Source organism: Ovis aries, chromosome 6 (assembly GCF_016772045.2).
Source record: "Ovis aries strain OAR_USU_Benz2616 breed Rambouillet chromosome 6, ARS-UI_Ramb_v3.0, whole genome shotgun sequence".
In the NCBI taxonomy this organism is placed as follows: Eukaryota; Metazoa; Chordata; class Mammalia; order Artiodactyla; family Bovidae; genus Ovis; species Ovis aries.
The window spans coordinates 20,929,423-20,946,901 of record NC_056059.1 but is presented as its reverse complement, the minus strand read 5'-3'; the positions used below and the strand labels follow the sequence as shown (position 1 = coordinate 20,946,901).

At 39.1% G+C, this 17,479-nt stretch overlaps 1 long non-coding RNA gene across 1 annotated transcript in view; it reads left to right on the top strand.

The window, feature by feature from the left end:
* LOC132660002 (uncharacterized) overlaps positions 1 to 17,479 on the top strand; it is a 156,010-nt gene that overhangs the window by 42,126 nt on the left and 96,405 nt on the right. The window contains exon 2 of the long non-coding RNA XR_009601140.1: positions 1,824 to 2,769. This is a non-coding gene — a long non-coding RNA (uncharacterized LOC132660002). The remainder of the gene's footprint in view (positions 1 to 1,823; positions 2,770 to 17,479) is intronic.

Here is a 17,479-nt window from a genome sequence, read left to right as displayed (position 1 = left end):
CTCAATTCCTACAACTTCACTGGCTTCAAGTTTCACACTGGGCCCTTTCCTGCTGGGTTTGTTGGTTCCTTTTAGATATGGCTTTCTCTTAATCACCAGGCAAGGTCAGCTCTCTCCATCTCTCATAACTTCCATCTTAATGAGGAAACAATTTCTTCACCCTGTGTCAGTATCATATTTATTAGTATGTTTTAAAAAGAAAAATCTAATAGTACTCTTGGGCTTCCCTGGTGGCTCGGAGATAAACAATCTGCCTGCCAATTCAGGGGACAAGGGTTTAATCCCTGGGTTGGGAATGTCTCCTAGAGAAGGAAATGGCAACCCACTCCAGTATTCTTGCCTGGGAAATCCCATGGACAGAGGAGCCTGGTGGGCTACAGTCCATGGGGTCACAGAGTTGACTTATCAAATAAACAACAACAAATATTCCTCCTAGAAACAGAGGACAAAAATTCCGCTCAGTTTTAAGATAGGACCACATTCAAACCAGATTCACTACAGCTTCTTTTCCTGGTGAGGTTAGATGTTTTATGATCATCTAAAATTCCTATTCCTTAGACACCTTCAAGTAGAAGGGTGGGCCAAGCTTTAACTTATCTTTTCTTCTGAATCTCTGTTTTAGAGTTGAGTTCTTGATCTATTGAAGGTTCATGGTATGTGAGGCAGGTAACTGCTAACATACACCATGATATCTGGTATTCTTTCAGACCATTTGAAATGCCCCCTGAAGAAGACCCTGCATTCAATCCTACATAGAAATACAACTCACAAATGTATTAAAGGGGGTAATTGGGAAAGAAAACAGGAAGATCTTTCTTTCTTGGTATCTCTATCTCTCTCTCTCACACACACACACACCTCTGCCTTTGGCAGTTAAAAATTATGACCAAATGCTTCTTAGTAGCTCCCAGTTGCTATGAGGTTAAAAGGAAGACAGCTGATCTCTAAGGTAACAAGGGTCCAAGTCAAACAAAACCTTTAGATTAAAGTCAACACTTTTAAATTAAAATGAAATCGTATCCTGGGCTGGATGTGAAGTGCAGGTGTTTCTTACTTTCTATGCCCAACAGTCTTAGCCAAACAGGTGGTAATTAGGGCATCATAGTTTGAAACTTTCAGCCAGATTCTTCTTTTGGTTTCCTGATAAACCTTTACCTGAAAATAGTAAATGTTTGAAATATAAGAGAAATTCAGACAGACAGAAGACAAAGGGTCCTTGAGAAAGACTTCTGTTTATTCCTGGACAAGTGGGTCAGGAGTCAGGGTCATGCCCTCTCCTGATGTGTCTCCAAATAGAACTAAGGCCCTGATGCTAAATTTCATAGACAATAGGGTTTGTGATGGCTTCCTTTTAGCAACATATTTCTTGCTGTGCAGGATACAAATATAACTCACTCTTCCACACATTTATGTCCTTCTTTCTCTTTTTCTCTCTTATTTATTCTTTCCATATCTTCAACCTACACCCCCACCCCAATGCCCTATCTGCCATGGCAGAAATACACACGTGAGAAAAACACAGAATTTAATGACCTCATAAACGTCTATGTTTAAGCTCAACTTTTAAAATTGAAGTTTGAGGCTGGAGTCTTTTCTAATTTGCATGGAATTCAGATATTGAAAATATTCAATATTTCTATATTGAATATTAACCACTTTGGGTGATAATTGATATGATAGCAAATAATATGAAGATGCATTTTAATTACCAATTCTTTCCTTTAATGCATCAAAAAGGGTGTTAATATAAGAGCAAATATTGTTTGGGTGCTTACCATGTTCCAGGCAGTGATAAATATTATCTCATTAAATCATTTTAATAGTCCTATGAGAGATCATCTCCACTTTTTGGATGAAGAAAGGAAAGCACAGAACATTTACCTGGTTGAGAAGCAACAGTGCCGGAGCTGGAACACAGACATCAACTCCCCAGAGCCTGGACTCATAAGGAGTGGGATGGTAGGGCCTCTCCATGTGGCTCTGTACAATATACGAGCGAACTGTTAATCAAAGAAAGTTAGAATGAAAGGGGCTAAGAGACGCTCTACCTTCTCTACACACGGAGAAATGGAGGCTGTGTATGACATCCCTGAGTGCCTGCCACCCAGCTTCTGTGGAGCCAACATGTTTGATATGCAGCTGCTATTCTATTTGGTCAGCCTGAGTCAGCTCTGGATGGTATTAAAACAAGGTGGAAGAAGTCTCCTGGCAATGCTCCTGGAACACTAACCTTGGCCTAACAGCCCCAGTCCTCAATTTGTCTTTCTCTCAGTTCACTCAGACATGTCTTCCCTTTCTTTCTCAAATATCTTCTGTCTTGCTTTCCATTAGATTAAAAAGGAATGAAAGCTTGTTTCATGAGACCTTTAGAATCTGATAATCATTGTTGTTCTTTTTTTAATATTTTCTAAATTAATTTATTTTTAATTGAAGGATAATTTCTTTACAATATTGGTTTGATTTCTCCCATACATCAACATGAATTAGCCATAGGTGTACATATGTCCCCTCCCTTTTGAACCTCCCTCTGCAATTATTGTTGTTATTTTGAGTTTCCACCCCTCCACTTTGTAACAGCTGTAGGCTGCCTGTTTTTAAAAAAGTAAATTAAAAACCACACTTCTTCCTGTGTATCGTTTTGGAAAACGTGGGCATTCCGTTTGAAAAAAAGCCGTTTTTGTGAAGCTGAGGTCAAGGGTCCCCACTGTAAGGTCTACTTCAACTGGAGGGCCGGGATCCCACTGCAGGGGCTACCCTGCAGCGCCCAAGGTGAGTAGCAGTGGAGTCAAGCGCCAAGGACAAAAGAGCCACCTTAGTCCCGATGCTGTTTTTCTCGCAGGTAAATGAGAAATCAAATCCTCCCCTCTCCCGGCAGCACTGTCCTCTCTGAACATGACATTAACTTCCACAAACGAGCCTGGTGGTAAAGGGGGTGATTAGCTAGATAGGCCTTAACAGCTGGGTTCCCGGAGCTGGCAGCGCGGCGGGGGAGGGGCACTATCAGGCCCCGGGTCTTGTAGTTCCATCAACAGCGGCGGCAGCAGCAGATGAAAAGCTTCTAGAGGTGGGGGCAGGGGAGAGCCCAGATTGTAAACACCGCTTGCCTGTTGCCTAGAAGCAGTGGCAGCAAACAATCCAAAGACTGCTCCTAGATTTTCAAAATTTCCTTTATAGGCAGGGCTCTATTTCTTTTTAAAATATGCGGCCATTTTATGAGGTCATCAGCTCTTATGCGACACGTTTGTCTATTTTAATCATTTCCCAGCCACCAGGTGGACTTGCTTACCTAAAAGGGGTCATTTATTGTTTAACAAACCCTTGTTTACCTTAGTGCGTTAATTCTGGTGCTTTCATAAACCTTTTAATGACTATGCTGTGTTAGGTATTCATATTTGTAAGAATCCACAGAAACTTAAAAATATACTGATTTGTTTATAGGGAAAATTTGATAGTTCTGACAGTTTTCTGAAACAAGCTGTGATGAAGGGCAAGAGTTCTGTATTATAAATTGGTTAAAAATCTGCTAACAGTAATGTTGTAGGCTGTCTGGCAGGAATGAACTATGAAATATCTCACACACACAGCAAGGAAAGGGCAGGGAAGTAATAGTGGAAGATTTTAATTACCAACGCATAGGACAGGATTACATCAAGTGGAAGAAGTAAGGCTGGATCTGGTGCAAAGCTGCTTTCTAATTTAACACGTACATCAACCTGAAAAGGAAGGAAGGAATGCCAGATTTACAATTAAATAATATTTAGGACTCAAAGGAAAGAGAAAATATGGAAAGCGGTGATTAAATCTCATTAAACATAGGATATAATCCCAAATGGAAGCTAGAGGTGTTTAGAGACAACATGGAAATTGAGGGAGACAGAAAATTAAATACAGCATATAATCATTAATTCAGAAAGAGACAGGCCACCGAATTAAGGTCAGGGTAAATAGCAGGGAAGTGGCTTTTAAAAACCCAGCAAGCATCACCCAGAATGCCAGTCCCACTAATAAGGGGTAAATTTGTGTAACATTTTACAAGATCAAAGTGGAAAAGTAATGTTTCTAGAATGATGCAGCAAAGCAATGGGTCCCTACCCTTTTCCAAGATTCAGAAATCTTAAATAGAAAATCAAATCCTCTATATTTGGAAGGGAACTCTAAAAGGACCCAGGGGAGAAAAAAAGGCAAGAAAAATTACCAAATCAGAAGACAAACTTTTTTTATGACATTAAAAGCACACAAGCCAGCAAGGCATCCATAGGGCCATTAAGGGGATGAGTGGGAAGTCAGTGACAGATGAAGCTGCCTTTGCTAAGAGCCTGAATGAATTCTCTGCCTGTGTATTTACCAAAGAAGCTGAAGGTCACATCCCGGAAATTGGGATACATTTTCTTGAGGGGAAGAGTGAAATGTTAAAAGGATTTTATGATCACAGGAGAGCAGATAGTTGGACAATTAGAACTATTAAAAGTTGACAGGTCACAAGACCCAGATTAAGTATGTCATAGAAATCGGAGAAAAGTGCAAAGGAAACAGGAAATGCCTTCAGCAGGGTTTCTTGATAGCTTGCTCGGAAGGAGACAAAATTGAACTGGAGCTATTCTAGGACAATGTGTTTAAAAGAAATCCTTGCAATCTTTAGAAATCTAGGTACTGATAATCTGAGTCATGGTTTCAAAGCAGATCATGCCCACCCTCATTTTTGCAGTTTTTAGAAATACATAATCTGAGGAAGAGTTACCATTAGCTTTATAAATCACAAATAGCTGGTATTTTCCCAGAAATGGGGCATTAATGTACTGTTCCACACAGGTAAAAATGGAAGTCACTTAACTGTGCCTAAATTTCCTAAGTTATTTCTCATAGTCTCATCTATAATCTGTCTGCATTAAATGAAGTAGTATGAGAGGTAAGTCCAAACTCTCCCTGGACTCAAGGCAATGTGTGTATGTGGAATGGATAGGAAGGCTTCTAGAAATTCCTGTCCATTGCTACTTTGATTATCACCATCAAGATGCGATTATTAAACACATACTAGTGTAAAATACTACACCCAGGGAGTGGTCTAAGCAGGTCATTCTCTCTTTCAGGGTTTGGATTTCACAGTGATTCATCTCGTGCCTTTTGTCATTGTCTTACCAATTATCATGGCACCATATTATTTTTAAAAATAAAGTACTCCACTTTCTGATGATATCCTCAGAGTGGACATCTGCTCTATTCATCAGCTGCCAGCTGTGTTTCCATGAACCAATAAAAATAGTCACAGAACTGTAAAGTTAACATTAGAAGAACAAGTGATATTACTTCATGTCCATTTATCACTTAAAAGCTGCATTTTCTTTCTTTTTTTTTTTTACCTTCCTCCTCTCCCTCTGCTTGCTTTTGTTCCTACCCACCTCCTTCCTTCCTGTCTGCAAATATTTATTGAATCTCCTAGGCCAGACTGTAAGATTTAACAATAACATGCAAACATGTATTACTGCCCTCAAATAATTTCCAGAGTAGTGGCAATGTTGACAGTGTGATAGGAGCTAAAAGGACAAAACCCAGAGTGTCCAGAATGATATAAGGGAGCACATAACACAGCCATGGGCTAGTCAAGGGAAAGACGGGCCATAAAAGTAAACAACAGGAGTTAAGTGCAGGGGAGGTGAGAAAGGATACTGTACACATAAAGAGTATATTTATAAAGGTTTAGAGAGGAGAAATGGAGAGGGCAATGGCACCCTACTCTAGTACTCTTGCCTGGAAAATCCCATGGACAGAGGAGCCTGGTAGGCTGCAGCCTACGGGGATGTGAAGAGTCGGACACGACTGAGCGACTTCACTTTCACTTTTCACTTTCATGCATTGGAGAAGGAAATGGCAACCCACTCCAGTGTCCTTGCCTGGAGAATCCCAGGGATGGGGAAGCCTGGTGGGCTGCCATCTATGGGGCCTCACAGAGTCAGACACGACTGAAGCGACTTAGTAGCAGCAACAGAGGAGAAAACACAGTGAACTGTAAAATGATGCAACCAGATTATTCTCCTGTATTTTTATAAATATTTTTTTATAGCAAACCCTACCACACTAACTGCATTTATTATTGAGCTTAATTTCTTTTCTTAAAGAGCAAACGCAGAAAACAGAACAAAGTGAGTGGAGAGCTGAGTGATTTACAAAATGTATATCATAAAAGTGTTCATAATTGTCAGAAATACATTTACTTTGTTTTTCATTAATGACTAGGAGGGGTTATACTTCAAAAGTGAAACTCTGTGGACACTTACCAGGAAAAATAGAATGGTGAAGAGAGGTGGTGACATCAACATGATTAAATATGTCAGACTCTGTAGACCTAAAAGAGCATGAATAGTTCATGTAAGAAAGAGGAAAATCACATAGCGAGGGAGGGCTAGACTATACACATATGGAAAAAATGCGGACCAGAGTAATGCAATGAAGTTATGGTCAACATGAAAATAATACTTCCTATTTATAATTTTTCTTACCAAGCCATCCCATTAGAAACTGGTAGAATCATTCTTGCAAAAATACTGAAAAATCACTCCCATAATTCATTCTCTACTAGTTCTGAAACTGAATTTCAATTCAAGACCTGAACACACACACCCATGGTTGGTTCCTCTCCCCGTGCCTTCTGCAGAGCTCCAGCCAGGAAGCTTTGTGTTGATCGCATTAACTTTCTCCTCTACCTACAGTCTTCACTGGGATCTATAATCACTGGAGTACTCACGTTTCCCAATTTTAGTGAACATCAGCAAGCAGGACTCTCAGAAAATGAGAGGCTTTTTAGTATCCCCAAGGCTCTTCTTGCATCATCAACATTTTGCTTATTTCTCTAGATTCCCTACCGCAATAGAGCAAACCCTGTATTTTGGAGAAATACCTCTAATAATCATTTATCAATGGTGTATGGTGTTCAGTGTGCCAACTTTACTTGACTTAGTCCAAGTCATCACTAATTGTAGAAGACTTTATTCCTAAATGAGAAAAAAATTAAGAGCAAACTAAGCAAATGATGGAATTTTCCTGGAAGGATATAGGGATAGGAAAGGGGATGCAGTGGAGCTTATCAGATGCCTGTAAATATGACATTAAAAATAATAAAGATCTAGTATCTCACTGGCCATAATGCTGGAGTAGGGTCCAGGCACTTTCATCAGTGTTTATATTTTAGTTGCTGGGTTACAGGGTAGCCGTATTTGTAAATCAAACTTATTTTATCTGTTTTACTCAGAAAAGTAGGCTTTCTACTGAAAAGAAAAAAAACTTGTTTTGCATGCTAGCTATTTTATTTCCCTGCTTGTTTGTCTGATTTCAAAACCAGAGTGGGTTATACCAAATAGTATCGAAATTTTTAAAAATGATGTGTCAAATGATTGATGATTTGCAAATAAAAATATGGTCTATGTATCTCTTGAATTCTCAGTGAGGTAGCAGATAAGTAAAATATGTCAATTGATCTAATGCATACAGATAATTAAAAACATTGAGCTGATTTTAGTAGATTAGAGCTCTGGGCCAAGTACTGCCTTTGACTTGCTTTTTAACCTCTGGCAAGTCAATTAAAATTCATCTCTATGCACTTGCCACACCTTTAAGAGATAGAAATAAAAAGATTCTCTGCCTACTCACCAAAATAATTGCTGAGAAATGAGATGAACCTAAAAAATAACTTTGCAGTAAGTACCATGTGACAAGTATTACTTTCAAGCAATGACACATACGGCAGAGAAGAGCCCTATAAATATTGGTGAAACAAGTATTAATTTCTAGAAACAATACTTGAATAAGTTGAAACAAATCTCTTGGAAGGAATGGAAAACTAAAGTCAAACTACTAGAATAAAATACTAGAGACATTGACACATATTTGGGCATGGTATTTAGATTTGATTATGGGGGACAACTTTTTACTTATTGTCAACATCTTTCATACTTCTCTCTCCTTTGCAGCCCTGGTTATCACTGATGCAGGATGATGTTTGAGCATTTGTATGTCCCTTTCTTCAAGATACAGTTTTACATCAAGTAACACAAGCTTTGGCCATTTTCCAAATTTATACTTTCTTTCCATAGGTACTGGATACACTTTACTCTGATTTTATCAGGCAATCATAATTTAGTTTCAGATATTGAATGATATATATACATTACAAAAAAAGAAATGTGCTCAAAGCCCAGATGCAATAAAGTTGCTTTATTACATTGTTTTAAAAGTATTTCTAAACTCTCTATAATTTTTAGCATCTGGATATATATATATAAATAGATAATTCATTTCACCTTATCTCTCCAGCATCAGTTGTGTTTATGAAAATTCCTATGCAATTTATAGATATTTCTCACAATTCAAAGAAAAATATTAGGGAAAAAAATGATAACCATATTCTAAAAAATAGCTAGGAATAGTCTGGGAGAGATGGGAAAAAAAAAGTCTGGAGTGGACAGTAAACCTATTGTGAACAAAAGTTGACCTTATCTGAGCACAGTTGATTAACAATGTTAGTTTCAGGTATACAGCAGAGTGACTCAGTTACACATATACATGTGTCTACTCTTTTTCAAGTTCTTTTTTCATTTGGGTTACTACAGAATATTGAGCAGAGTTCTCTGTGCTGTATAGTAGGTCCTTGTTTGTTATCTGTTTTAAGTATAGCAGTGTATACATGTCAGTCCCCAAATCCTAGTCTATTCCTACCCTCATCCTTCCTACCTGGTAACCATAAATTTGTTTTCTAAAACTGTGAATTTGTTTCTCTTTTGTAAATAAGTTCACTTGTATCATTTTCTTAGATTCTACATATAAGTGACATCCTGTGATATTTGTCTTTCTCTTAGTATGATAATCTCCAGGTCCATCCATGTCACTACAAATGGCATTATTTCATTCTTTTTAATGGCTGAGAAGGAAATGACAACCCACTCCAGTGTTCTTGCCTGGAGAATCCCAGGGACGGGGGAGCCTGTTGGGCTGCCGTCTGTGGGGTCGCACAGAGTTGGACATGACTGATGTGATTTAGCAGCAGCAGCAGCAACATCCCATTGTATATATGTATCACAGCTTCTTTATCCATTTATCAGTCAATGGACATTTAGGTTGCTTCCATGTCTGGATTCCCAGGTGGCGCTCATCTGCCAATGCAGGGCACATCAGTGATGTGGGTTTGATCCCTGGGTTGGGAAGATCCCCTGGAGTAGAAGATGGCAACCCACTCCAGTATTATTGCCTGGAGAATCTCATGGACAGAGGAGCCTAGCAGACTACCATCCATAGGGTCGCAAAGACTCTGACACCACTGAAGTGACTTAGCATAGCACAGCACGTGTCTGGCTACGGTAAACAGTGCTACAGTGAACACTGGGGTGTATGCATCCTTTCAGACTGTATTTTCCTTCAGATATATGCTCGGGAAAGGGATTGCTGGATCATACAGTAGCTCTGTTTTTAGCTTTCTTTCTTTTTAATAGTGTTCTCCATAGTGGCTAAATCATGTCTGACTCTTTGTGACCCCATGGACTACAATACGCCAGGGTCTTCTTTCCTTCACTGTCTTCCTGAGTTTGCTCAAATTCATGTCCATTGAGTTGGTGATACTATCTAACCATCTCATTCTCTGCTGCCCCTTCCTTTGCACTCAGTCTTTCCCAGCATCAGGGTCTTTTCCAATGAGTCAGCTCTTCATATCTGGTGGCCAAAGTACTGGAGCTTCAGCTTCAATGTCAGTCCTTTCAGTGAATATTCAGGGTTAAATTCCTTTGGGATTGACTGGTTTGATCTCCTTGCTGTCCAAGGGACTCTCAAGCCATAGTGGCTGTACCAATTTACATTTTCACTAATAGTGTAGGAGGGTTCCCTTTTCTCCACATCTTTCCTACCGTTGATTGTTTTGTAGACTTTTTAATGATGGTAACTCTGACCATTGTGAAATGATACCTTACTGTTGTTTTTATTTGCATTTATCTAATAATTAGTGATGCTGAATATCTTTTCATGTGTTCTTCATGAGATTTTGAAATAGCAGTCTAGATATAAAAAGATGGTTTTAAGTTGCTGGTCTTTTAATTTCAAATGCATTTCCAGTACCCTGCATTTGTACTCTCCTCATGATTGCTGGGGTTGATATCATATTTATGTGTAGATGATTTCCTACCTTTAATATGTTGTTGTTGTTCAGTCGCCAAGTCATGTCTAACTCTTCACAATCCCATGGACTGCAGCATGCCAGGGTTCCCTGAGCCTCACCATCTCCTGGAGTTTGCTCATGTTCATGTCCATTGAATTGGTGATGCCATCCAACCATCTTGGCCACCTCTAGGAGGGCTCATCAAAAAGTATTTCCCAGGACTACCGCTGCCACTGTATTTGTTCCCACAGAGAGCCATAGCTGCCCCCTGCCTCAGGGGAGAAGGCAATGGCACCCCACTCCAGTACTCTTGCCTGGCAAATCCCATGGACAGAGGAGCCTGGTAGGCTGCAGTCCATGGGGTCTCTAAGAGTCAGATATGACTGAGTGACTTCACTTTCACTTTTCACTTTCCTGCATTGGAGAAGGAAATGGCAACCCACTCCAGTGTTCTTGCCTGGAGAATCCCAGGGACGGGGGAGCCTGGTGGGCTGCCATCTCTGGGGTTGAACAGAGTTGGACATGACTGAGGCAACTTAGCAGCAGCAGCAACAGCAGCTTCCTCAGGACTCCCAATAATACTAGCTGGTTGGTATGGCCCAGGCTCTTATAAGGTCACTGCTTTTTCTCCTGGTTGCTGATATGCATAAGACTTTGCGTGCATCCTCCAAGAGTGGAGCTTTTTTTTTTCTCTCAGTCCTGTGGAATTCCTGGGGGGCTCCTCTTCCCACTGCCAGACCTCCAGGCTGGGGAGCCTGATCTGGGGCTCAGAACTTTCACTCCTGTGGGAGAACTTCTGTGGTATAATTATTTTCCAGTTTATGAATTTCCCACATGGCAGGTATGGCATCTGATTTTATTGCTTTGTGGCTTATTCTTTGTCTTTGGATGGAGGGTTTTTTTTTTTTTTTTTTGAGTAGGTTCCAGTGTTTTCTTGGTTGATGCTTGTTCATCAGTTACTTGTTACTGTGGTGTTTTCATAAGAAGAGGTGAGCTCTCTTCCTTCTACTCTGCCATTTTGTCTCTCCAAAAGTTGATTTTAAAATCCACTGTTCCCCACCCCCTTACATACACACACACACATAAAGATCATTTGGGTTTTGTAATAATATGCTATTTTAAATTCCATTCTGATTTATATGTTGTATGGCTTTATGAGCAGTTTTGAAATTAAGCAAAGCATATGTTGCTAATGTAGTATACTTAAATAAATACAGTACATACTGAGTTAACTATGTTTAGATATAATACAAGTATTTTGTAAGGCTCCATGGGATTGACTTTGTAAGTCCCAAATTCAAAAAGTTACATCAAATTTTTCAAATTATGTCGCTCTATTATATTATTGAGAATGTCTACAGTCCTTAAAAATATTCTATTACATCAGAAGTTAATTTTCACATTTATTCACTGGGGTTTCTGTAAGGAAATCTCAAGCAAGAGGTTGAGGTAAGTTGTGGGAAAGATGACACCCTTTCTAGCTGTAGATCTAGGTCAGTATTTGAGTGAATCTCTCTTAGATTGGCTAAAACTGTAAAAGGGTAGAGAAATTAGCAATTGATCTCAAAAGCAAAGTTAAGAATGCCATTAAATAATATTTATTAATGTGGAAAGACATTCATAATTTTTATGAACTCATTCTTATATCTACTTATATTTCTTTTTATTCCTTGCTTGTAGAAATGATTAATCACTATAAATATTGTTTTATAATTTGCCTCTCTTTTATTAGTCTTACAGAATTGTGGAAGCTTTTGTTTTATCTGAAATTTCCAGTATTACTCAATGAACAAGTACTATTTTGTCATAAAAGAAACTGCATTTTTAACTTTGGAACAAAAAGTCAATTTTTGTTTTCTGAGATATTAGCTCAGATTTTATATTCTCTCAGATTTTCATTCATGCATATTTGACATTTAGACACACATTTTCCTTCATGTTACATGCATATTTGCACATAATCTATGGGTTAAATAGATAACTGCATCTAGTAATAAATAACAGGTTTAAGTTTATGGAAAATTAACAAGACCTTTTAACCTGCTTATTCAAATTAACAAATTTTGCTGAGACTTTTAAGTTAGCATACAATAAAATTAACAATAGGGATATATTTTTGACTTATAAAATTAATAGGGGTATAATAATTAACTGGTTGTTTTTCCAGTTACATGCAGAGATTCTTAGAATCATATTAGGGCTGCAAGAGACCATTCAGCTTAGCCTATTCATTTTATAGATAAGGATGCTGAGGTTCAAAGAGACTAAGAAATTACCCAAGGTCACTCATTTAATTCATGGCAGCCATTATTATGACCAAGTCCTCTGTTGAGTCCACTGAAGATCATAGTGTACTCAAAAGAGCCAGATAGAATTTATTTCTTCCTCCTGAAATTCTATGCTTTACTTTGTTTGAAATTTTAAAATTGTCTTTGTTTAATTTTAAAGTACTTAGTTTATCACTTTAGAACTTGTCTTTCAGTATTAATAAATAAAGATTTATTTGAAGCAATTTTAGGCACTTACAGTTGTAAAAATATGGGCTTCCCAGGTGTCTTAGGGATAAAGAATCCACCTGTCAATGCAGGAGACTGGGTTTGATCCCTGGGTCAAGAAGTTCCCCTGGAGAAAGAAATGGTAACCCACTCCAGTATTCTTCCCTGGGAAATCCCATAGACAGAGGAGTCAGGCAGGGCTACAATCCCAGTCCATGGGGCCGTGAAGAGCTGGTCATGACTGAGCATGCCTGCAGTTGTAAAAATATGTATTAAATATAAAGCTATGGCGTAAAACACTTTTAATCTTAAATCCTGATTCCACTTTGAATTTGTCGAATTTTCAAGAGCAGTTTTAAAGATTTCAATGTAGGGACCAAGTAGTATAAACTCACATGTGTCTGATAGTAATCCATATGAATGGTTCAAAAATACCTTAGTGTTACGCATATACACACACGAAAACACACGCATGCATATACAGGGTTACAAACATACATTTGGTTCATTTTAATAAAACAAGATTGAATATGATAATCTGTCTTAACTAATATTTCATTCGTGAAATCATTTCAAACTGATCACATTTAAGAAGCAACGTGGCATAGAGGAAGAGCTTGTGCGCCACTGTTTTCATTTTGCTTTGGCTTTGGAGTCTTAACCACCAAAGTGGAGTTCCAATCCATCCACCAACATTCAGACCTGGAGGTAAATTGTTCAACCTTTCTAAGTCTGTTTTCTTACCTGAAAGTAAGATTTAATTCTTCGCAGGAATATCTTTTGAATGATAAGAAATCGTATGTAAAGCACTCAGATTACTGAAGGACTCAGAAAACATTCAGCACAGTGTCCCTTATTTTTTAATTAGAATTTACATAAAGAATGCATGAGCAATGTCATTTTTAAACTCCAGTTAATCTACAGCTTCCTTCCGTTCATACTCATCCAGTTCTTCAGTGTTCATGATAAGAGGTTATAGTCTCATCTTATTCCACGGCTTGACAGACTATCAAAGGGCAAATTCCTGGGAAAACTTGCTCTCCTCTGAGAATAGGAATTTTCAGAAAGAGGATACAGTATATATTTTATATTTAAGCACTTCAATCATCTTATTTCATGTGCAGAAACAACTAGATTATAAACAGTTTCAAAAATCTCAGATTTATAAGATTTCTTAAAAGTGTTGTTAGTCCTCAGACCTTTGCATGAATGCAAACAATATATGTTTCTGAGGATACAGGTGTAAACTGTCTATATATCTGGGAAAGAGTGAGCAGAAGGCCACGGAAGACACAGCATGTGTCTTTATCTGAATGGCTGTCATGCCATATCACCCAAGGCTGCTAATAGCAAGCAACAGAAATGCACTTTGGTTTAGGCAGAAAAATAAATTATGGAGTAGTTCACAAAATCACTGATAAGGCTATACAACCAGGCTTGAAATTGGGCACAAAGAAAGGTTTGTTAACAGCCAGGATCCCATCCCAAATCATGCCACAAAACCAGCCCAGTAAGTGCATAGTGCTACCACCCCATTGGACATGTGATCTCATGGCGAGTACTGATGTGACCTCGGCTCTGAACCCTGGACACCGCTGATGCTCTCCTGCACTGCTGCCCCTTGAGACACAATCCTTCAGGATCTCTTGCTACTACTTGCTGCTACGGTCCATTGTCTGTGGATTGTTTTTTCCTGGGTCTCTAGCATCAAAGTTGAGGTAAGGAAGACTGGGAATAAATATTTATGCTTTTGCCCCTCCCCACTATCAGATTCACAAATCAGTGAATTCTGTAAACAGAGGAAGGGTTCAAATGTTGGGCAGCCAAGGAGTTATACAAAGTATCTAGTATCTAAGAGGAAGAGCAGGCAGGGTTTTTCTGAGTTGCCACAACAGAAAGCAGAACTAGCAAAGCAAATTATCAGGGGAAAAGGTAGGTTTGGGGTTTGCAGATCTAAACATGGTAAGAAACTTTCCACAAAATAAGACTGTTTAAGAAGTAGATAACTGCTTCAGAAAGTCAGCAACTCCCTGCTACTACTGAAATTTAAGTAAATGCTCTATGACCATCAGGAAAGAGAGCTATAGAAACAAACCCGCAACGTTTCTATCCTTCTGTTGAGATTGGGATTCTGCCTCAGACTATGATTTTTGTATGTTTCCACAATATTTTGTGTTATGGTCCCTCTTGCAAATATCTTCAGGGGTCTGGGACAGACATAGTATTCTTCACTTTCCTGTGCATCTCAGTCAACTTAGTAAACTCCCAACTGATTCCAGTGAGCTAAACAAATAGCATTTATATATTTGCTCTGATATGGATATCATTGAGAAGCTGACTCCAAGGAAAGAAAGATCATTATTTTTACAAATTTAACAATACATTTTTCTGTGGTCAGTATCTCTATGTATGTGATATGTTCATACGTGTGTGTGTGTTTAGTCACTCAGTCATCTCTGACTCTTTGTGACCCCCATGGACTGCAGCCCTCCAGGCTCCTCTGTCCATGGGGATTCTCCAGGCGAGAATCCTGGAGTGGGTTGCTGTGCCCTCCTCCAGGGGATCTTCCCAACCCAGGGATCAAACCCAGGTCTCCCGCATTGCAGGCCTGCAGGAGACCTGAGCTACCAAGGAAGCCCATATTCATGCCTATGATATATGATATCCATGATATATGATATGTGATATATACTATATATATAGTTTCTATTTAAAAGTAAAGTTGATAGTGGAATAGGTCTTCAAGTAGACAGTATACATTATAAATAACAACAGTGAAGTTAATAATTACATACTGACACATATACAAAAAGTACAATCAGACCCATAATTTTTAGATGTGAGGTATTTACAGGGTTTTGTAATTACTTATGCTTCTGAATTTTATTCGTGGTGGTACTGTTGATAATAAAGTAAGTACTATGCTGTTAAGACCTTAAGTATGTCATCTGATTTAAACCTTACAGCAACATAGTCAATTTTTCATCCTCAGTCGAAGACTCAGACTCGAAGCTGTTGCCTATATTGTCTAACTTTGCAGAACCTGCTGTGATAGAATCTGGGATGGAACCAAGACCAATTTGACTACAGCATTCCTGCTCTTCGTGACTGCTCCTCCATTCACCAGTACTTTTACATCTTCCATGATAACTGTGTCCCTACTTTTGCTGCTTTTTCCTCTCGGCCACCATTAACAGCTCTATTTATTGATATATAAATTCAGTATGTTCTCAGTGTATGTCTGATGTCTACCTGCTTACATCGATATAGCAAATGAATATTCAGTTTTATAGTGATCATTTATCTTTTTGAATGGACATCCCGGGTGGCGCTAGTGGTAAAGGATCCATCTGCCAGGGCAGGAAACTCAAGAGATGTGGGTTTGATCCCTGGGTCAGGAAGGTCCCCTGGAGTAAGAAATGGCAAACCAATTCAATATTCTCACCAGGGATAATCCTATGGACAGAGAAGCCTGGCTGGTTGCAGTCCATGAGGCCTCAAAGAATTGGACACAGCTAAGCACGCATGTGCACGCACACACACACCCCTTTTCTTACATATCCCTCCCAATAGAAAATAGTGTAATAAGCCTCCCTCTAATGCTGGGAGCGCAGCTGCACTCTAGATCCTCAGAGTTGGATGTCCTGATGTTCAACACCATCTGGAGACAATGCATTTGTAACATCTCAGAAGGCTGCTGGAGTGTCAAAGTTGAATCTTAGGACTCCATTGGGAGAGGTTTTAGAGGAAATCAGCATGTTTAGTAACAGAAGGCAATGGCAACCCACTCCGGTACTCTTGCCTAGAAAATCCCATGGACGGAGGAGCCTGGTAGGCTACAGTCCATGGGGACGTGAAGAGTCTGACATGACTGAGCGACTTCACTTTCACTTTTCACTTTCATGCATTGGAGGAGGAAATGGTAACCCACTCCAATATTCTTGCCTGGAGAATCCCAGGGACAGAGGAGCCTGGTGGGCTGCCGTCTATGGGGTCACACAGAGTCGGACACGACTGAGGCGACTTAGCAGCAGCAGTAACAGAAGACAGAACCTTTAGCAGTAGCACATGATTTTTCAAAGATTAAATGGTGGTTTTAAAATGAATGCTGTCAAATGTCATAGGCCCCACAAGTAGGGCAAACCCTACTCATAAAGCATCTCTTTCCACTAGATATAAAAATATCCTCTACAACACCCAAGACAGATGGTTCTTCACCTCTGCCTGAGCACTTTTGGAAATAGAGAACTCTGGTCTATCTTGTATCAAATGAATCGCTTCCTGTTGCTGCTGGCACTAAGTTTTTCAGGCCTAGAAATCTGAATTCATCAGCTACTGGGGAGCTTCAGATAATAGAACCATACGCCTGCTATTCTGGGCACCATCCTTCATTATCAAGGTATCTGGAAACTAAATGAATAATCAGAAGGATGCTTTCTAAACTTAGAATAATAGAAAATAAAATTATATAGTATTATGAAATTTTCCCCTCAAGTCATGGAAAAAGCCTTATGAATTATTCCTGTCCAACCACAGAGAGAACATTTCTAATAAGTGGAATGTACAAGGTCTCTCTCTCTCTCTTTCCGGAAAAATGCTGCATAAGTTCAATCTAATTTCTCAGATAACCTGTTTTTATCAGCCAAAAATCCATCACCTCATGCTAGAAATTTTTTTGTTGTTGTTCAGCTGCTAAGTTGTGTCTGACCCTTTGTAACCCCATGGACTGCAGCACATTGGGCTTCCCTGTCCTTGACTGTCTCCTGGAGTTGCTCAAATTCATGTCCATTGAGTCCAGGATGCTATCTAACCATCTCATCCTCTGCCACCCTCTTCTCCTTTTGCCTTCAAT